General features: G+C 40.6%; 1 protein-coding gene across 15 annotated transcripts in view; it reads left to right on the top strand.

Annotated features, from left to right (window-relative positions):
* NRXN3 (neurexin 3) overlaps positions 1–22,562 on the top strand; it is a 1,618,670-nt gene that overhangs the window by 1,302,794 nt on the left and 293,314 nt on the right. The gene's annotated exons all lie outside the window — the stretch shown is intronic.

The raw sequence follows: 22,562 nt of genomic DNA, 5'->3' as shown, positions 1-22,562 counted from the left end.
AAGAGCCCGTGGGCTGCAACGAAGATCCCGCGTGCCATAACTAAGACCCGATGCAGCCAAAAATAAATAAGTAAATCTTAGGGAAACAAAAAGTTAGTAAGGTATCAGGCAAGTAATATGTGATCTAACACTTGAGAGTACTTTGATCAAGTGGGGCGGAAATTGTGCTCATCGGCTTATCTCTGTGTTCCTCTACATTCCCTGGCCTCCACTGATGTAAGATTTGAAGCAAACGGAATATGATCAGGAATGAAGTGTGTCACTTCCAAGCTGTAATTTAGAGTAATCTAGAGTCATCTCCCTCCTTCCTCTATTCCTCTCTTTCCCTGCCACCTCTTGGTTGAGCTTTAGTGATCTAGTGTCCTAAAGAGTCTTGCATTAAGGTAGAGGCAGGTCACCAACCCACGTTAGCATTTACATGAGCAAGAAATAAATACGCGTGCGCATGTGTGTGTTTATGAGTGTGCATAAGTGTTAAGCTACAGATATTTAATTTGTTCCTGCACCATAGATAGCCTATCCTGACTCTTGCAACAAGTTAGAATTGTTTTTTGATATTGAAATTTGATCATGCAACTAGATCATTAATTAAAATATTTAGAAACTGTAAGTTATAAAACAGCTGTGCTAGTCTCAGGGGAAAATGAAAATTATTGAAGTTCTTCTGTTTCTTGTGGCCTGAACCTTCTTGAAAGCCTCTAAAACCAGACTTCCCAGCCAGTACACATCAGCCCGCAACACGGTGTGCTGAGATATCCGTCCCCTCTGCCTACAGTGGCTTGCTGAGCTCGCAGACCAGATCATCTAGACAAAGCATCACCAGCATGAGCAGCCTTGCTTGCTTACTCCAGGGTGCTGTGTGAATAATACCATTTTCTGTATGTGACATGATGTGAAAAAGGTAGAGAAGCACCATGGGTCTGGGTGTCCAGGTGCACCCATGTGACTACCCCTATACTCCAGGTCCTCTTTCCTTAGACCCATTTCTCCACTCTCACCTAAGTCCTCTCCCAAGTGTGTCATTTTCAGAAAAATTTGAGAAGGAATTGTTGTAACAATTGGCATGCTTAACAAATAAATATTGGTTGAATTAATAAATAAACATGCATTTGAAGCACTCCTGTATACCTCCATATGGCCTCTTTTGGGCACTGTATCTATTCGTAAGGGGAGAGTTTCCTGGCAACCATCAAAATCTTCCTGATTAGGAACCTTCAATTCCATTCCTGAATTTTTATCATGAAAAGAGAAAACCTGAAACTGAAACCCACGGAAGCATGGGGTGTCTCTGTTAGGTTAGCCCAATCTTTGTTCACCACAAGAAACTAGATTATGATAACCCCTTATATTTATCAAGTGTTTACTCTATGCCATTCCTGACTCTATATGTTTTACATATATTAGCTTATTTATTTCTCATAGAACCCTAATGAGCAAGATGTTGTTCTCAATCCCTGTTTTACAGATAAAGAAACTGAGAAACAGAACTTATGAAGCTTGCTCATGATTGCATAGCACTACCTAGGCAGTGGCAGAGCTCATATTAAAAGCAAGGAGTCCAACTCCAGCCTCTGACAGAGGATGCTGGGCTGCCTCCTCTTCACAGACTGATGGTGAAACTCCCAGCCTGAGAGTTTTGTTTCATTTGGTGCAAATTGTCATCCTCTATCCTAGTGCCAAAAGTCACTTCCAAAGGAAACAGCTCTGACTACCAACAGTTATTTAGAAGAAGTATGACTTTGAGTTTTAAGCGTTCACCTTAGTTCAGCTCAGATCTCCTGTTTGATAGTGAAAGTTATGCTGTTATGCACTGAAACAGATAATCTACTGTGTCACCACCTCTGTGACAGGTGATTCCATGTTCATATAAGAGCATTTTGACATCTGAAGAAACAGTAAAACTCCTCCCAGCACATCAAGTGTTCCATCCAAAAAAACTTGGCATACTGCTCATCTTTGGAAAGGTTCAAACCCTGCAAACTTCCTCACCCCCACCCAATCATTTGCACACCAATAATAATTACGATTACTAATATTTAAATAAGGTGTCCAGTTCTATGAATAATAATGACCACATGTTAAAAGTGGCAGAAGAGTGGATAGAGTCTGTTCTAATTAGCCAGAACTGGGGAGACAACTCTAGTAAAAATTCTCAGCTTACTTAATGCTTCATAGTAATTAATAGTAATTGATAACAACTTGTAGCAACTAAGATCTAATACATGTACTTAATTTGCAAGTGTCCTCCTTACCTTGAATACATTTTTTTATCTAGTATAAAAGTCTGGGATTGGGGACTCGGGTTCTTCTTCTCATCCTTTTCTCTCTTCTACTGAGAAAATTGTTAAGGATCTTACAACATGCCACGTTGTTGCTGGAAGAGAGCTTAGAGATCATTCTAGCACACTGCGTTGTACTATAGATGAAAGCTTTGAAGCTTAGACAAGTCCAGTGGCTTATTCAAGTCACCTTTCAAGCCATTGGCATGAATGTTGATTGGCATACCTGGGTCAGCTACTCAATTTGTGAACAGGGCTGGGACATGATCTAGTACAGAACATGGTGCTTTTGTATTAAAAAAAAAAAAAAATACCTTTGGCTGCTTTGTTATAAGAGGCCTGAGGTGCAAGGACTCTAAGATTGGTAATCATGTCAAATTAATAAATTAAAAGGGGTTTTATGTCTGAAAAGCCCAACACTTTGTTTTACAGATACAGTGTCTCCTCTATACCAGACACTGTACCTGTAGAACAAATAAATGAATATTCAAACCTAGCCCCTCTTAACTCTGTCTGACCTCTTTGAATGACACAGAGCTCAGAACTTTGCGTGGCTTTTCATGTTAGCTCTGTAAAATGAAACTCTCCTAGGGGAACCTCTGTAAATTCTATTCAGAGTTTAAAAACACAGATTTATGGGACAGCCCCAAATCAATCAAAAACATGGCAGTGTTTTAAAAACACACACACACACAGAAGAAAAGAGAAAACTATGAAAAGACCCTGCCTGCCAAGAGAGGCTTGTCAGCAGTTGAAAACGCCAAGATATGAGTATATAATGGAAATGTGACAATGATCATTTGGGCAAAAACACAATTTGCATGAGAATGAATTAGGAAATGTCCCGGAACACTAGAAAGATGAAAAAATCTGGGATCCTGCAGGGCATGTTCAGGTTATTGAACATAAACCACACCATGAATCTTCCTGTGGTCAGACACCCTGGAAGAAGCATGGATCCCTTTCTAGACATTGATATTAGAGATGCACTAAGACAGGTAATCTTACATTTAAAGGAAGTATATATATATATATACATACATATATATATATATATATATATATATATATATATAAAAAAAAATATATATATATATATAAATATATATAAAACTATGTAAACTGTTCAAACTATCTCCTGGTGTTATTTTTGAGGTCTATTTTATTCCTTCATTCTGCAATCTGAAATTCATTAAAAGGAAGAATGCCCCAGGCTTCCCTGGTGGCGCAGTGGTTAAGAATCTGCCGGCCAATGCAGGGGACACGGGTTCGAGCCCTGGTCTGGGAAGATCCCACATGCCACGGAGCAGCTAAGCCCGTGAGCCACAACTACTGAGCCTGCGCGTCTGGAGCCTGTGCTCCGCAACAAGAGAGGCGCGATAGTGAGAGGCCCGCGCACCGCGATGAAGAGTGGCCCCCGCTTGCCGCAACTAGAGGAAGCCCTCGCACGGAAACGAAGACCCAACACAGCCAAAAGTAAATAAATAAATAAATAAATTAGCATTTATGTGAAATATAAAACCCTTTAAATGTTGAATGGGTCTTCAGATAATTAAAAAAAAAAAAAGGAAGAATGCCCCTTAAATTGTACTCTGCTATACCCTGGAGGAACACCTGAAAAAGTTAATAATAAACCCTTGAGATTAGGCAAGTGGAGAGGAAAGAATTATGAAATAAAACAAAGCAAAGAAATCATGTAAACAAATTAATTGTCTGGAAGTGAAGAGCACGTTCGTGATTTTGCCCTGGTCGAAGGAAAACCGGAGCTCTTCCTGCTCACTGACTGATTTAAAAGCGCCTTCCCGCACGGCATCACCGAGAGACGGGGTGCATTGCAGTGCGAAGCGTGGATAGGTTGCCGCGTCAATTAAAATAGAAATTCATTACTGAAACCTCCAGAGTAAAAGGTTGAGGCTTTATGCTTTGAGGATGGAGAGAAGCTTTTCTTCCTCTATTTTCAGTTTTTTCTTTTTTTTTTTTTTCTCTTCCAGATTGATTTTGGGGACTTTTATTTAGGATTTCCAGTAGTAGCTATTATACCTTTTGGTTACAAATTGTGTTATCACCTGTCACACATTAAGCACACTCTATGTAACAGGCACTTTATGCACTTGATCATCTTTAATCCTCAGAGCAATTGTGTAGTGAAAGGTATCAGTATCACTTGAGGAAACTGAAGTTCACAGAGGTAGAACTGAACACCTTGAGTGGTGACACCTAGGGTTTAAGACCAGGTCTGCCTGACTTAGAAGCTTCTGATCTTTCCAGGACGCGATAGAGACTTCTAAGGCAGGTCCTGTGTGCTGAGTTAGAGATGCATGCCGTATGCTTCCAGAACGGGCATTACACGTTCAGTTGCATGTTGGTTCTCTCGGGATCCCATTGGGGTTGCATATGCAAGGGGATACATGCAACACAGCCACCCACTGAACGTGGTGACCCTTGAGCTCTGCAAAGAAGCAGAAGCTCAACTAGCTTGGCTGACATGTGCTTTATGAGAAGAGTATATGTTTTAATTTTGTGAGAGTTACTATTCTAATGAATATAAACAGTCTGCCCAGGCTTCTGGCAATATCTTATGTTTTCCTGGTATAGACCATATACCCTTAAGTGGGTAAAAGAGGTTTATAAAAAGGATTATTATCAAGGGTGAAGAAACAAGAAGCAATGTTCTGAACAAAAGAAATTGTTTATCCATTCATTCATTCAGCTCACGTTTATTATGTGCTGAGCACTGTGCCTGTAAATCTTAAAGAGATAAATGGCACAGACCCTACCCTAAAGGTGTCACAGCTTAGGTAGGTTGACAAACAGGTGACTCAGGATTACAGTACAGCCAGGACAGAGGAAAGCACAGGCTCTTATGGAAACACTAAAGAGGTCATGTAAATCAGATTGGAAGAGGAGGTCCACAAAGGCTTGTCAGGAGAGACGATGTTTGGACGGAGTTTTGCAGACAAACAGGAGTTAAGAGGACAAGCAGGGGAAAGGATGTTACAGGCCAAGTGATTAGCATGGGCAGAACGAGTGGTTCTGCATAGCTGGGAAAGGGGTCTGTTGGTTTCCTAAGGCCGACGTAACAAATTACCACAAACTCAGTAGCTTGAAACAAAGAAATTAATTTTGTCACAGTTCTGGAGGTCATCTATCTGAAATCAAGGCATCTGCAGGTTGGTTCCTCCTGGAGATTCTGAGAGAACGCGTTCCATGCTTCTCTCCTAGGTTTTGGTGGTTAGTAGACACATCTCTCCAGTCTCTGCCTCCTCTTCACATCACCCTCTCCTCTTGTTTCTCCTTTTCTGCCTGTGTCTTCTTCGCTTCTTATAAGGACACTTGTCACTGGATTAGGACCCACCTAGAGAATCCAGATGATCTCATCTCAAGATCCTTAATTACCTCCTCAAAGACCCTTTTTCCATATAAGGTCACACCCACCCACATGTTCCAGGTGGGCACACCTTTTTGGGGAGCCACCCTTCAACCCACTACAAATGATAAAGATAAATTAGTGACCTGATGACGTAGGAAAGAAGCATGGCCAGGTCCTATAGGCCCTCGTGTACCTGCAAAGGTATGTGGGCTTTATCTTGAAAGAAATAGGAAGTCATTGGAATTTTGATAGCGGAACTGGCAGCTCTGGAAAATATAATCCTTAATTATACTTATATTGTTAATGCCTCCAGCCAAAGACCACCAGGAACCCTCCTGTGGTTAATTGCGTTGTGTTTCTTACTGGTTGCAGAGAACACACTGTGAGGAACCGTAGTGTCTCAGCTGTACGGCGTTGGAAAGAACCTATTATAAGATTTGAACTTTGGTTGGGTGATTTGGAGGAGAGTCTAAGGAAGCCTGGTTTACTCTAGATGGAATGCTATGAGAAAGCAGGGGCAATTCTGAGTGACTCCCTCAATAAATCTTATCCAGGGTCTTCCCTGGCAGTCCAGTGGTTAAGACTCTGCACTTCCAGTCAGGGAACTAGGATCCTACAGGCTGTGTGGCGCAGCCAAAAAAAAGAAAAAAAAAAAAAAAAGAAAAAAAAAAAAGTACTATTTAAATAAATAAATAAATAAATCTTATCTGTAGGGGAAACAGACTGGACTAAGGATACTTTTTTTTTTTAATTGGAGTATAATTGCTTTACAATGTTGTGTTAGTTTCTGCTGTACAGGGAAGTGAATCAGCTATATGTATACATATATCCCCTCCCTCTTGGACCCCCCACCACCCCCTATCCCTCCTCCTCCCCTCGCATCCATCCCCATCACAGAGCACCAAGCTGAGCTCCCTGTGCTATACAGAGGGTTCCCACTAGCTCTCTATTTTGCACATGGTAGTGTATTTATGTCAAACCTAATCTCCCAGTTCATCCCACCCTCCCCTTCCCCCTCTGTGTCCACACGTCCCTTCTCTACGTCTGCATTTCTTTTGTTTGTTTGTTTGTTTTTGGGGTTTTTTTTTAACATCTTTATTGGAGTATAATTGCTATACAATGTTGTGTTAGTTTCCACTGTATAACAAAATGAATCAGCTATATGTATACATATATCCTCATATCCCTTCCCTCTTGCATCTCCCTCCCACCCTCCCTATCCCACCCCTCCGAGGTCACAAAGCACTGAGCTGATCTCCCTGTGCTATGTGGCTGCTTCCCACTAGCTATCAGTGTTAAATTTGGTAGTGTATATATGTCCATGCCACTCTCTCACTTCACTGCAGATAGGTTCATCTGTACCATTTTTCTAGATTCTACATATATGTGTTAATATATGATATTTGTTTTTCTAACTTACTTCACTCTGTATGACAGACTCTAGGCCCATCCACGTCTCTACAAAGGACCCAATTTCGTTCCTTTTTATGGCTCAGTAATATTCCATTGTGTATGTGTGTGTGTGTGTGTGTGTGTGTGTATACATATATATATATACACACACACACACACACATACACCACATCTTCTTTAGCCATTCGTCTGTTGATGGGCATTTAGGTTCCTTCCATGACCTGGCTATTGTAAATAGTGCTGCAATGAACATTGGGGTGCATGTGTCTTTTTGAATTATAGTTTTCTCAGGGTATATGCCCAGTAGTAGGATGGCTGGGTCATATGTAGTTCTACTTTTAGTTTTTTAAGGAACCTCCAGTAAGGATACTTTTTAATTGGTAAAGAAGTAGCAGTCGTGAGCCAAGAGAGGGGAATGTTTGGTATTTTATGAAGGAAGTAGTGACTTGGTTTCTGTCTGTGCATAGATAAAATTAAGAAGTGGCTTTGTTTCGCCTTACGGTGTCACAGTCTCAGAGTGACCCTGTCTGAGATCTGTGTTCTGTGATATTGCTCGTGTCCAGTAGGAGAAGGACATGGTTTAGCTGTGGGTGCCAGGTTCATGTTCTGGAGGTCAGGAGCTGCTTTGTTTTTCTTTCTCAATACCAAACTACGAAAACAATCATGGCTAAAATTCCAGCAGTCATAATGAAATACATCAACCAAAACATTCAGACTGTCCCTTAAAAGCTATAATAAAAGTCACAAAATTTTCTGAAAAGTGCACTTACCTTTGCTTATGGGTGCATCCTTCAGATTTAATTTACTTCTAAGCCACCAGTTGGACAACATCTATTTTAAAGACTGGAGGAGCTAACCGAGAGGCTCCCTGACTGGTGCGCTCTTCTATCTAACAGCTGTAATAGCATTTTCTTCAGTTTCCCTGCAGAGCCTAACCCAACCACATCCCTGTGAAGAAAGTGCTGGAAGTCCCCTATTCAAGCCCTCTCCCTTTTCTGAGCTGCTCTCTCTATTTAAATATGATAAGTGAGTCATATGCAGTTCTCTTTGATGAAAAATAAACAAGGGAAAGAACCCCAAACACTCCTGTGGCAAAGGTCCCTTCAGAACATACTGCCTTCGCTGTTAGAGATTTGTCTTTTTAAAAGAAGGCAGAAATAGGAAAGGGCCACAGAAGGGCAGGAATAGCCGAGAAAACAAGGCAGCAGTCTTCTCTGTGAGGGAAGATGAAAAAGGCTACTAGTACCTTTTTTAGTCCAGCAAGAAAAAAAGTATAATATCATATAGCTGGTGCTCCTAGAAATGACAAATGGCAAAGAAGAGGCTTTCCCCTACACTCTCAAGGAGAAAAGGGCTCTCTAAAATGAAAGTCAGAGATATTCCATTGAAAGGAAATATTTTTCCCCTCTAACTTATAATTAGCTTTCAGTGATGCTGGCTTTTATAGACTCTTATCAAGGCAGATTGCTCAGCACAGTGAGTTTGGCTGGTGTTATTCAAAGCACTGGGATATCCATCATAAACACAAGCCAGCTGTCATCTTTTGAGGTTTCAACTGATTGCCAGTTCAGGTCAAGAAGAAAAGTATTCCTCTGTCTTCATCTGTAATATTATTTATCAATTGCAACAGGAGGATTTGACACCTTCAGTGACATAGCCCAGCATCCTGTTAAATTGATCAGAAGTCCAGTAATGTGCAGTAGTTTCTAACATTGAGATCCAAAGCCCATTTCCTTTCTGACATTCTGTTGGGATCAAAGCCAAGGGTAGAAGTGGTTAATGAGGCTTCCCAATGTCCCTCAAGATCCAGGTCAGCTTGTTTATCCCTAACAGAGAGGTGGATGTGTTAATAGCTTCTGCGGCCTGTGGTTTCCCTTGTGGAGATGCCAGTGGGCCATGTGTACTCCTTGGGTCTCAGGGTGATGGGGCTTGCATTGGCTGTGACTGATAGCATGAGCTAGAAGGTTGGCTACGTTTGGCATGACATGGTTGGCACAGGCCACCTCAGACCTTGAAAACTTGGAGCTGATGCAGAGGTGGATAAACACATTGAAGACAGGTTGCCAACTCAGATTTTTATGGAAACCAGACAGGTAATGTGCCTGAGTAAACCTGGCAAGGTGGCAACTTTGGGGATAGTGGCCACTCAGCTCCCACTGATTATGATCATTCAAAGATTTGGGCCTATTGTTGCCAACTTTTCAAGAGCAGCCAAATGTCTGGTGTATACGATAAATCCCCTGACTTAAGTATCACCATCTAATTCAAGCCTCTGGCAGGCCAGATTAAACGGTTTGCCTTATAGGCTGCCATTTTGTAACTTCAAGCTAAGGGCACATTTCTTTGCTTCCTAATACTTATACAGAAGCTCTGTGGACTCAAGTTTTAGGACTTCTTTTAATCTCATTCACAGAAATGAAAACAAATGAAAAAGATAGGCAAGGAAAATGAAAATACTTTTCAAATGTCACAGTGTCCCCATGGAGCTAGGATGGTTGAATTAAGGGGTACAGCTGAACTTTCAGTTCTGCTTCTGTAACTGAACAGTTACTAATGGTTCCCCGGGGCAGGGTTGAGTCACTAAACAAGCACTAGACAAATGGTGCAATACTAGTACATGAAGAAGGCAGAGCACAAGCTCCTTGCCTTTGAAAAATTTGTGAATTCATTGAGAGTACTATGGTAACATGCATGGAATAATTAGAAAAAAATGCCAAAATAACATATAAGCAAGTAGGCTCTCAGAAAGTATGATGATTCAATTTCCTTCTTTAACAGCATCTCTTCTTAATAATGGTCCAAAGAGAGAATAGAAAAGCAGCATGGCGGCCATAGATCTTACTAGATGGCTGCCATTTCTGTTGGATGAGATTGGATATCAGGCAAAATGAATAAGAAGTTGGCCTTTCCAGACCCTGAAGTTCTAGAAGTTATGACACTTTTGAAAAAATGGTTCTCCCAAGTTACTATTTCAAAAAATAGCTGTGAATTTTAACAGATCTATGAACTGAAAGCAACAATATTGAGAACCAAATAACCTAGATCACCCTCTCAAGAGTTACTGCATAGACCAGTGGCTCTTAAATTATAGTCTCTGGAGTATAGCCCTCCAGGTGATCTCATAAACACTAAGGAGAACCTCTGTTGTCCTTGAGAGAGGATGGAAACTCTGATAACCCATGTTTGAGGTCTAAAAATGATCACAATCTCCTCTGTCCTAGGAAACCTCACCAGTGAACTGCAGGGTAGACCACCAAGATAGCACACCCTTGGAAAGGTGTATAACCCTTGCTTGTTCGGTTGGGTTTTGGCCTGTTTTTTCTTGTTTGTGTGTTTGTCTTTGTGTTTTTAAGCCCCATTGATTCTTGTATTAGTTTTCTATTGCTGCTGCAATAAATTACCACAAATTTCATGGCTTAAAATAATACAGTTTATTACAGTTCAAGTCCAACTTCTAGAAGTGTGGGTAAAATCCAGGTGTCAGTAGGGTAAGTTCCTTTCTGGAGGTTCTAGGGGAAAATCCATTTCCTTGTCTTTTCCAGCTTTTAGAGGCTACCTGCTTTCCTTAGCTTATGGGTTCCTTCCCCCATTTTCAAAGCCAGCAACATCAGGCTGAGGGCTTCTTGTGCTGCAATCTCTCTGGTTCTCTCTCCTCTATCTCCCTTTTCCATTTTAAAGATCTCACAATTACATTGGGCTCATCTGGATAATCCAGGCTACTCTCCATAGTTTCGGGTCAGCTGATTAGCAACCTTAATTCCCCTGTACCATGGAAAGCAACATATTCACAAGTCTTACGGATTAGGACATGGACATCTTTGGGGCAGCCATTATTCTGCCTACCACAATTCCCAATATCTCCATCTGGAGAGATTGTATACTTTTTTTTTTTTTCACATCAAGAAATGGAATCTGGTAATTTATAAAAATATGTTCAAATGCAGTATATGACCTCTTCATGCACACTTCATGCACACATAGAAGAGTAATAAATTACTCTTCTATGAACTGGACAGGCAGCGTAATATTCAACGAAAAAGACATGGGCTTTGTAATCAGACAAACCTGATTTCTACTCTGGTACTTTCTAGCTGTCTAACTTCTGTCAAGTTAAAAAATTTTGAGACATAGATTCCTTTCTTCCGAAATGGAGAAAATACTTCCCTTATATGATTATTTTGCTTAAATTAAATAGAAATAATGTGTCAGAATCATAGTAGAATTTTAATCAATGGTATTATTATTTCGTGAAATCCTGAGTTCCATTTCAGTACTGTTGGGTAAAACCAGTTAAAGAAACCAAATTCGATGTTTCAGTTTGATGAATTGCATTAAATGAAAAACATTTCCCCAGGGTGTTTGTCTGATTTGTTAGCATATGTGAGATGTTTGAATTTCAAAGATGAAAAAGTGATTTGAAAGTGCAAAATGGTGCAGCTGTCCTTATCAGTAAACAGGTAATACCACCCTTTGAGCAGGGGGGCATGGATACCAGTAGAATAAAAAGATGGGTACAAAGACAGAAGCCTCAGAGTTACTCAGAATTAAGAAGATGAATCTTTACTGTCAATATAAGTCTCCCAACTGCTAGTGCAAGTGGAGGATAGATTTTCTTTTCCACTAGGTTTACTTTCTGATATACAAGTTTATCGGTCAAGCAAGGGACTATTCATCAAGTCATTTTCCATCGATAACTCCAGCCTAAGCCCGACAGGCTGAGTGTTTATTATTCACTCTTAAAAGGCTGGAGCTCATTTGCTTCTGCAGTGGAGAGAGGAGCAGACCCAGACAGAGAGAGGAATGAGGGCACTCAACAAAATGGCCATTCATTTCAGTCAAGCTTGACTAATAACAAAGGTGTAAAACAACCAGGGAAAGCTCCAGTTACAGCTGGAAATCAAATATTGATCCACTAATCCCCTAATTTACTGACTACCCATTTAGTGATCTGATTCCCGTTTATTCATCCAACAAATACCAGTTGAGCCCTTCCTGCAGACCAGGCCCTGTACAAGGCCAAAGAAAACATTACGCCAATGCCAATGCTCACCGCCATCCCCAGACATGCATACACGGTCAATCTGGAGCCTTAAGAAATTAGTCTTTTGTTTCTGAAGACTGGGTGCTCTTAAAAGAACATCCGTGCTTATAATTACATGATGTAGTGTAGGATCCTACAATCATCTTTTTCTGGAAGGCATCGCTGTGACCAGCAATGAATGTATTACTACATTGATCTTCTTTTAACACTACAAAATGAAGGGACTAAATTGCCCGTGGCCTCCAGAAACTTACCTTCAAGTAGCATCAATGCTATTAATGCCACACACACTAAACACACTGAATAAAATGGAATAAATATTGAAGAATCTAAATTCAGTTAATTTGCAAGCCAAATCTTGCTTCAAATTGTATTGACATTATTTGTTCCCTTGTTGGTTATGTGAGGCGCCTTTTAAGCTGAAAGAGAGGACTTTCAGCTATTGTTCCCTCGTGAGATGCCTTCTCTTCAGGGAATTTGGGAACCAGTAGGCATAGGCAGGGGCCATTTCTGCAGCATACTGGTGCTCTGGGTGATGATGTCCATAGAGTGGAAGGCAGTGAGGAGGGAACCAAAGAGGAGGGGGCAGCCGAATGGCATTTTGGCAATCACAGCGTGGGTTCATTGATTTCTTAGAAAGAGTATAAATTCCCCAAACACCAGAAGCACCTGTGTTCAAATAGAGATTTATGTACTCAAGGCCTGCATTCCAGAGCTAATTGGAAAGTCTTTGATGACCTGTTAGTTTGGATTTGCACTGCCGGTGACTTCTCTCCTCATGTGAATGCAGTGGAATTGCGGCATGTATGTCTTGGACTTAAGCAACCTCAACAATGCAGGGGAGGAGGGGTGAGGAGAGGTTGTGAGATGGTGTGCCAGGAAGAGAACACCCAAGAATAATTGACATAATGTGGCGTTTCTAACCATACTTTTCTTCAATGAGCTTATGCCTGGGAGTCAGAGTGAATGGGAGGCTTAAATCTGGCATGCCCTCAATTTCCACATTCCTGCCGGTCTTTCAAGGCTGAGCATCTTTCCTTCTTGAGTAGAGTATAATTCTAGTCCTTAAAGATACAGTAAACATTTTTCATGCAATATGGTCCCTAAACACAAGCAAATAAATAACCCAACCAAAGAAACAGAGAAATGTCTTCTAAAAGTAGAATACCAATATGATGCTTGCTGAGTGATGACACTGCACTGCATCCAAAGGGCCAGTTTAGGAGAGTTTCAAAGAGAGTTCTGACTCGGTGATCTTCTATGCTGACTTTATCACCTCACCCTGTCCTAAGATTGTACACCACTGTGATTAACACACAGAGTAACTGGCATGTATAAAGTGACTTTTGTCAGGGGAGTGATGGGGAGATCTCCCTGGATTCAGTATTTTACATCTTTAATCTTTTCTAATGGCAAGTCATACACCTGTGAGCTAGCACGTGGTTTCCACATCCCTTGCCCACCAACTAGGAGTAGGTGTATTTTAGAAACTGAGAGGGAACTTCTTAATACAAGGTTAGTTAGAAATGGGTAAGAACCCCAACTCAGGCATTTACTAGCTGGGTGACCTTGAAGAAGCTGCTTGCATGCTGAGTCTTGCCTTCCATAGCTGTAAAATGGGCTAAATGATAGCTACCTCCCGGGGCTGTGAAGCGAAGGTTCCTTTTAAACCTCTCAGAGCAATGCATGTAACCTCTTAGGTGCTTAATAAATATTAGCTCCTCTGCCCCCTCCCCTACACACACAAACACACACTTACACACTTCCTGGCTCCTAACTTTCTGCTCAGAATTTTGAACATCTTTAAGGGAGGGAGAAGGAGAATGAGAGGAGATTGTTTACAAAAAGGAATTTTTAAAAGAAACAAACCAAAAAAAATCATGGAAATAGTAAGAAAAGCAAATCCAAATTGTCTGATCCGGGCCGGTTTGGTCTCCCACTGGGACCAAGGGAAGCAGCAGTATTGTATGTTAATGGGATTTGGTGGAAAATGCAGCTCTAATGAAACATTGGCAATGATTACTCCATCCCTATTTCTCCAAGTACTTTTTCTCTTTTTCCTTCTTTCTTTAAAAAAAATATCTGGCTGGTTATTACTCAGCACACCAGGATTACGTTTCTTTCCCTAAGAGTACTAGAGGAACCTGGGGTGCAGCTGAGCTGGTGAACTGTCCATCTTGCCCTGTCCCTGAGACAGGCAGGGAGGACGGCATTTAGCCTGGCTGTGGGGACCTGGGGAGGGACTGGCTTTTGAACAAAAGCTGTTCTCAGCGAAACTGGAGTACACAAAGGGGGAGGGGACTGCTAAACCCTGGGAGGTGCAGGGAGGGGGTGAGTTGTTTGCTAATATATCCCTGGGGAAACTTCTAGTGTTTCTGGGCATGGCTGAGTGCACAGCTCATGAAAAATGCACCAGAGCATTGTTGGCATTTGATTTCAGAAGAAGCTACAGTACCAAGAGACAACTGTCTGCTTTCCTGCAACACCCAGATGACACACCTGGTTTCCACTGCTCTCTGTTCATCTGTCCAGATGTTCCCAGTTACTTGGACAGAAAGCCTTGTGGCTTCTTGTACAGGGTGTTACATTTCTTCCTTCCAGCAAAGCGCTAGATATGACAAAGCTCAACTAGCAGAATTCTTCTTTTTACTTTGTGACTAAGAATGCTTCAGTGCCTTTATTTCCAAACATATGTTGTTGTTATTTCAAAATTTGTTTCTCTAGTGAATCAAAATAGCAAAGTGTACTGGCTATAAGGTAAAAGGAAGTAGCAGGTACCTAACATCTATTGGGTACCTGCTATGTAGCAGGTACTGATATAGCTACTTTGCATATAATATTTAATCTCCTTCTCACTATAAGCCATAAGGTGTGTAGGTTTGATTAGTGCATGTTACAGTGGGAAGCAGCCCAGTATTCTGGAAAGAGTATAGGGTTGCCCCTTACCAGCTATGTGAATTTAAGTAATTACTTAACACCTTTGAGCTTCATTTTTCTCTGTGTAATGAAGTTAACAATGGCAGCTAATAGGGGTGTCATGAAGATTGAATACAATTGTAATATAATGTGTTAAAATCTTGATCTTACTTGATCTATATGAGTTGGTCAGTATTGAGAGCTCCTCTGGCAGAAAGGAAAGAAACAAATTAGACCCAGGGACATTGAATCATTTAATTTGCCTAAAGACTCATAGCTGTTAGGGGGTTCGGTCAACACTCACACCCATGGATGACTGGTTTTAAGCTCTAAACTGCTGTTTACTAAAGTAGATATTTAGTCACCATGTCCCATTGTCACACTACCCACCCCACTTCTACTCGCACCCCATGATAACTACATGCACACACCGTCCTATGAGCAGGATCCTAGAAAATCTATGTAAGTGACACCAGACTTGCCGAGTTAGCACAGCACAGGTGTTATTTACACAGGTGCAGGAGAGGAGTGCTAGACACTCTGGATGTTTCACTTGAGTTTAGAATACAGCCGGTCGCTTACTTCACTCTGTATAACACACTCTGTATTATACAGAGTGCAGTAAGCCAGAAAGAGAAAAACAAATATCATATATTAACACATATATGTGGAATCTAGAAAAATGGTACAGGTGAACCTGTTTGTAGGGCAGGAATAGAGACGTAGACGTAGAGAACAGACGCGTGGATACGGGGGAAGGGGAGGGTGGGATGAATTGGGAGATTAGGTTTGACATAAATACACTACCATGTGTAGAATAGAGAGCTAGTGGGAACCGGCTGTATAGCGCAGGGAGCTCAGCTAAGTGCTCTGTGATGACCTAGATGGGGGAGGGGGGGAGAGGGAGGTCAAAGAGGGAGGGGATATAGGTATACATATAGCTGATTCACTTCATTGTACAGCAGAAACTAACACAACATTGTAAAGCAATTTTACTCCAATTAAAAAAAAAAAGAATATAGCCAGTCGCTAACGGCACAGGGCAGTGACGAAACATTTAGATTCTCCTTTAAAGCCTCAATTGAGCGTCCTCTCACTGAGTCCCTGCCCTGCGCCTTGGCTAACCACTGGAACAAAACTGTCACAAGATGCTTTCAGTCTCATTGTGTCCTGTTCATTATTGTTCTTATTAACACTCAGCCAATCTATGGAAGATACCTATTAAGGAAGGAGCAGGGACCTCTCCACTGAGACGTAAGCACGTTATCTGAGGAGTTCTGACTGGGTTAATCTGTTGTGATGGGATTATCTATATTGTAGCTGAAAGCAAGGCTTTGAAGAAAGGAAGGTCAGTTTTGTTTTGTTTTTTAATCCGTTCTTTTTTTTTTTTATTGGAGTAAATTGCTTTACAATGTTGTGTTAGTTTCTGCTGCACAGCAAGTGAATCAGCCATAGGCATACACACATCCCCTCCCACACATCCCCCCCCCCTTGGACCTCCCTCCCCACGGCGCCCATACCACCCAACTAGGCCATTACATAGCACCCAGGTGAGCTCCCTGTGCTGTACAGCAGGTTCCCACTAGCTCTCTATTTTACACATGGTAGTGTATTTATGTCAAACCTAATCTCCCAGTTCATCCCACCTCCCCTCCCTCACGCTGGTATCCACACGTCAGTTCTCTATGTCTGCGTTTCTATTCCTGCCCCCGGTATCCACACGTCAGTTCTCTACATCTGCGTTTCTATTCCTGCCCTGCAAATAGGTTCATCTGTACCATTTGTCTAGATTCCACATAATATGCATTAATATACGATATTTGTTTTTCTGACTTAGGAAGGTCAGTTCTGATGCAAATTACCTATATTCTGATATAAATTTATTGTTTTGTTTGTTTGATTTTTGGTTTTTGTGGGGTTTTTTTGGCAGAAGGCTTGATTCCAAGTTTTGAAGGTGGGGAAATAATTGAGAAAGAAAATTCCAAATAAACCACAGAGAGGCCTGCTCAGTAAGGGGGTACTTGATGGGATGAAGATGCTACACAAACACTTGCAGAGGGGAGGGCAGAAAACGGGGTAGAGAGAAGGTGCTGGAATGAGCATGGAAGACCAGCACAATGGAAACTAGAGTAGCTGAAACACATCATCTGCTCTATTAATTCCCTGCCAAAGGAGTCATGGTTCTTTTAGTTCCTTATTAAACATGACAAAATTCAACTACTCAGACTTCTTTCCTACTCTGGGGAACAGTGAGGCATTTCCTCCAGCAATTCAAGGTGAGACTGAAAAAACTATGATTCCCGCTTTTATTTATTTACGTTTGTCCTTACTACAGAGATGGGTTCAAAGTCATCTGGGGAATTAGCCAGCAGCGAATGCTTATTAGTTTGCCACAGATGTGGGGGAGACACAGGAGCTGTCAGAGGGTAGCCATCCTGATGGGAAAGGAGGAGGGAGCCAGAAGCACCAGTCTCTTCCCTGGAAGGCATGCAGTGTCCGTTGGTGGCCAGATTGCCTCTTAGGAGAATCCTAGAGGTTTGAATTGGGCTTGAGGCATTAGAGAGAAAAAGTTTACAGCATTCCTACTGAGACTTTCCCGGTAACAGCGCGAGTGGAATAGAATTCTGTCTCCCAGTCTTCGCCACTTTATGAGCAATGTAACGAGGTGCCCAGCACCCTCCTTCTTCAAGGAGTGAATTCAGCGTAGTCTGCCTGGCTCACATGGAAGTAGAATAACTATGGCATCATCTAGTTAAGTGTAAACTATGCACTGTGAAATATTGGGGTGCCAGGAGTGAAAAATTCAGGTCCTACTGACAACGGTAAGAGATAAATCTCATCACAATGTTTTATGAGCTCAGTGGAGAAAACAGTAAGGTCTGGAGTAGCTAGGGAGGTCTTCACAGAGGTGGTGATTCCTCTTTTCTCTTTCTTACCTTTTCCTTTCTTTTCTTTTTAATCTAGCTCTATTGAGATATAATTGATATGTAACACTATATAAGTTTACAGCGTACAATGTGTTGATTTGATACCCTTATGTATTGCAAAGTGGATACCACTGTAGCCTTAATTAACGGCATCATTAACATCACATAATTACCGTTTCTTTCTTGTGGTCAGAACATTTAAGATCTGCTCTCTTAACAACTTTCATGTATACAATACATTTAATCACAACGTTATGCATTAGATTCCCAGAATTTATTTATCCCTGGAACTTCTCCATCTTATTACTGGAAGTTTGTACCCTTTGACCAGTATCTCCCCATTTCCTCCAACGCCAGCCCTTGGTAACCACGATTCTATTCTCTGTTTCTATGAGTTTGGATTTTTTTTAGATTCCACAAATAAGTGAGATCATACAGTATTTGTCTTTCTCTATGTGACTGTTTTCACTTAGCATGATGCCCTTAAGTTTTATCCATGCTGTCGCAAATGGCAAGATTTCCTCCTTTCTCATAGTTGAATAATATTTTATTATATGTAAAAATACCACATCTTCTTATACATCCATCTTTTGATGGGCACTTAGGTTATTTCTGTATCTTGGCTGTTGTGAATAATGGTACAATAACATGGGAGGGCAGATATTCTTCAATATCCTGTTTCCATTTCCTTTGGATATATACCCAGAAGTGGGATTGCTGGATCATATGGTAGTTCTATTTTTAATTTTTGGGGACTCTCCGTACTGATTTCCACAGTAGCTATACCAACTTACATTCCCACCAATAGTGCACAAAGGTTCCCTTTTGTAGTGTTTTTACCAATACTTGTAATCTCTTGTCTTTTTGGTAATAACCATTTTAACAGGTGTGAGGTGATACCTCATTGTGGTTTTGATTTGCATTTCCCTGATGATTAGTGATGTTGAGCATCTTTTCATGTACCTATTAGCCATTTGTGTATCATCTTTGGAAAAATGTCTATCCAGTCCCTCTGCCCATATTTTAATTGGATTATTTGGGGCTTTTTGCTATTGAGTTAGATGAATTCTTTATAAATTTTAGATATTAATCCCTTATCAGATATATGGTTTGCAAATATTTTCCCCCATTCCATAGGTTGCCTCAGAGGAAGTGACTTCTGAGCTGTGAGTTGACCATTGCTGAGAGTTGAATGAATGGAAAAAAGAAGAGAGGGTATTCTAGTCAAAAGCATGATGTGTTTTAAAAAAAAAAAAAAAGCAAGGAAAATCAAATTATCTAGATGAGATGGCATTTTGGGATGGATAAGACCATGATAAGGTTGGATAAAGTGTCAGAATCTCAGCTGGCTCCTTTATATACTTTATTATTACCCTGTAAAGTAATAATAATAATAATGGGTACCATTTACTGAGTTTACATTGGTGGTAGGCAGTGTATGAGCTTGCTGAGGGTCTAGAGAAGATGAGGTCTGGTGTTTGACCTTAAGTCCTCAGAATCTAAGCTTTGATTAAGTCATAAAGCAAATGTGTTCTAGAATAATACATATATATATATATATATATCCCTATATATGATAAGACATATATATATATATATATATATATATATATATATATATATATATGTGTGTGTGTGTCTTATCAAGGGAGTATGCAGAACAGAACCACTTGCTCTGCTTGCTGCATTCAGGAAGGCCTTGCAGAGATAGTAAGGTCTCCACCAGGTGATGAAGGATGTCTAGGAGATTGCCAGGTTGAGAAAATGGAGGAGGTATTCCAGGCAGAGAGAACAGCAGGTTCAAAGGCGCAGTAGAGTCCTAAATTACGTTTCTCTGTATTTCAGCTAAAAAAAATCCCAAATCCTTGTTTCACTGATGCTGGGGACAATGCACATTTGCATTCTATCTTACACATTTTCACCTTGCCAACTTGCTTTGTTTGCAGACCATAATTTCTATAGTGGTTTTCCAGCCAAATTACTCCACTAAAATAATGCCAGAAATATATCACCTCTGTCTTCTGCTGCTGCCGTCACTGGCTGTTTGTCCCTACCTTTCAGCCAACTTCAGTGGAGACTGGAAAGAGAAATACAAATTGTTGAGAACTGAACACAGGCCCGCCCCTCTCTTCAGCAGCAGAGTGTGGGAGATTGGAAGCATTATCACATTATATCCCACAAACACCATTTTAATCCACAGTGGTGATAGGAGAGAAAAATGCTTACCCTTACAGAACCTCACTGGGAGAGTGGGCCGTTGTGTAGCACCAATTGTTAAAGTCAATATCTATGAGCATGACCAGAATCTTCCGTTTCTTTTGTACATTCATTTTCTAAGTTGCATTTTATATGTATTATTCTCCATGAGGCAAGTGTGGACAAACATAATCACCATTTTGTAAAAGGGAAACTGAGTAAAGGAAATGCTTACTGAATGGATGGATATAAAGATGAAATTACTTATTTCAGCAAACATTTTTGAGTATCTATTATGTTTGAGTCATAATGTTAGGGACATGGTATATGGATGTAAATAAAACACATGGAATCCCACCATGCTTCTGTTCACATTCTGCTGTGTCCCTGAGGTCCCTTTACCTCCGCTTACCTTTGACTAACGCAGCTTACCCAGGTTTTATCTTTAAAGCCCAACCCAAAAGCTACCTCCTCTCTGTGGCTTGGCTTGACTCCCCCTGACCTCTCTCTGCATACACAATAATTTTTCTACCATATTGGTTTTCAATGAATTCTATCCCACATTCTGTTCTACTTATTACCTTCTTCACCTGACTATAATAGATTGAGGTCATCTTTATGTCGCTAATAGCTAGCATAACAAACAGCAGATACATACTTAGTGAACTGAAGCCATGGCTTTGCCTGGGATGGATTCATGATCCAAAGGAGATAGATGCATGTAACTTTATTATAGTATGTTAAATGCTATACTAATCTATTTGAGGTCTTGAGATTGGTAGTAAAACTATCTATTTGCTATAAACCTAGCAAATCTGATTTCCAGGTCTCTTGTCTATTCTTTTTCCAATAGGATGGTCCACCAAAGAAATTACCCTTTCCATAAAAAATAAAAATCATGGTCAAATAAATGTTGGGAATACTGAATACACTGTTCTTTCTTTTGGATATCTATGATTCCAGTTAACCTATTAAAGATTCTGAAAATTCCTACTGTAAAGAACCCCCTCCTCACCCCACCCCCCCAAAAAAACGTAGTTGTTCCCAAACCCATTGGATCATAGAATTTATTATATATGAAAACCCATCAGCATCCCATGTCATTAGCAAACTTAAACACACTTTGGGAAATGCTGCCTTTGAAATCAAGTATTCATACTGTGAAGAGTTTATAACGTTTCTACGAAAACATTAGCTGGATAGATTTTTACTCTAAACCTGCTTTGTGCTTGGTGGCCATTGTGCAAACTACATCAAAATGTTCATGCTGGAGGCTTCCAGGCCAGTTAGCATTCCTGAGGGGGAGAGAGAGGAGTATTGCCTAAGGGGTAGCATGGGTTCCTCTGAGGACAGAACTAAGAGTAAGGAGGCCCTGGGGAGGTCCCCACTTTGCGGGGCCTGAAGCTTATACAGTGTGTGTGTGGTATGTAACTTCTTTAAGAAAAATATTTCAAAATTAAATATAAAAATGACTATTTAATTTAACATGAGAAAAGCAATGATGAACATTTACAAGTTTTAAAAAGCTGATAAATATCATAATTACAGAAATGCATACAATTAACCTACTTTTTAAAGGTAACTGCTTGACACACTTCTTTGATATGTTTTCCCTACAATATTATTTCTGTTCTCTTTGAATGCCTTTTCATGACATTTTGTAATATCATTTTCTACAGATAAAATAGAAGGGTAATTCAGTCTTTCCTCTTGCTTGGTTGATCAAATGTTGTATGTTTTTTTTTATTATTAACAGTTTTTAGAAGTTTATGTTGGTAAAGTCAAGTGAATTTTTAAGGATTGTTTCAACTTTGGGCAAATTCTATCAAGATCACTGGGTCATACAGCACCGGAGTGGTCAGACTATTCCATTTCTACACCTGGAAAGTGAGCAAAAATTTAATTCTGCAAAGACATATTGTGAACTATATGAAGATATCCCATCAAAGAACTAAGTGTATCCCAACTCGACTTCCCATTAGTTAGATCCCAAATACGTTGACTGCCACTTCATTACCTCCCTACATAAGGGGGCATGTGATGGAGGGGAGATTAGAGGTGAAAGGTATTAGGGTCTTCACCTACTGCAGTTAAAATATCTTGCTTTACCAATTTTACAAAAAAGATAAGGCCTAGTGAACACATTGCTAAGGCCACTCTCAGGGCTTTGGAAGCCCAGAATGAATGGATGCTCTAATGATTCAGCTTCCCTAGCTTCACTTCATAGAGGTGGATGGGAGGGATGGGCTTGTATTAGAAAGTAATGGGAAAGGTATTGTGTAGCAGGAAACCTTGTATGGAAAGCAACATAAAAATCTATTAAGAGGTCGGAGGTCCAGTAGAGAAGAGTTGGAGCTGTTACCTTGGAACAATCAGCCTATCCACAATCCAGTGGGCTCTTAGAGGGACCATCTCCTCCC

Source organism: Eschrichtius robustus, chromosome 1 (assembly GCF_028021215.1).
Source record: "Eschrichtius robustus isolate mEscRob2 chromosome 1, mEscRob2.pri, whole genome shotgun sequence".
NCBI classification, from domain to species: Eukaryota; Metazoa; Chordata; class Mammalia; order Artiodactyla; family Eschrichtiidae; genus Eschrichtius; species Eschrichtius robustus.
Note: the sequence above shows the minus strand (reverse complement) of the source record. Positions and strands in the feature narration are given on the sequence as shown.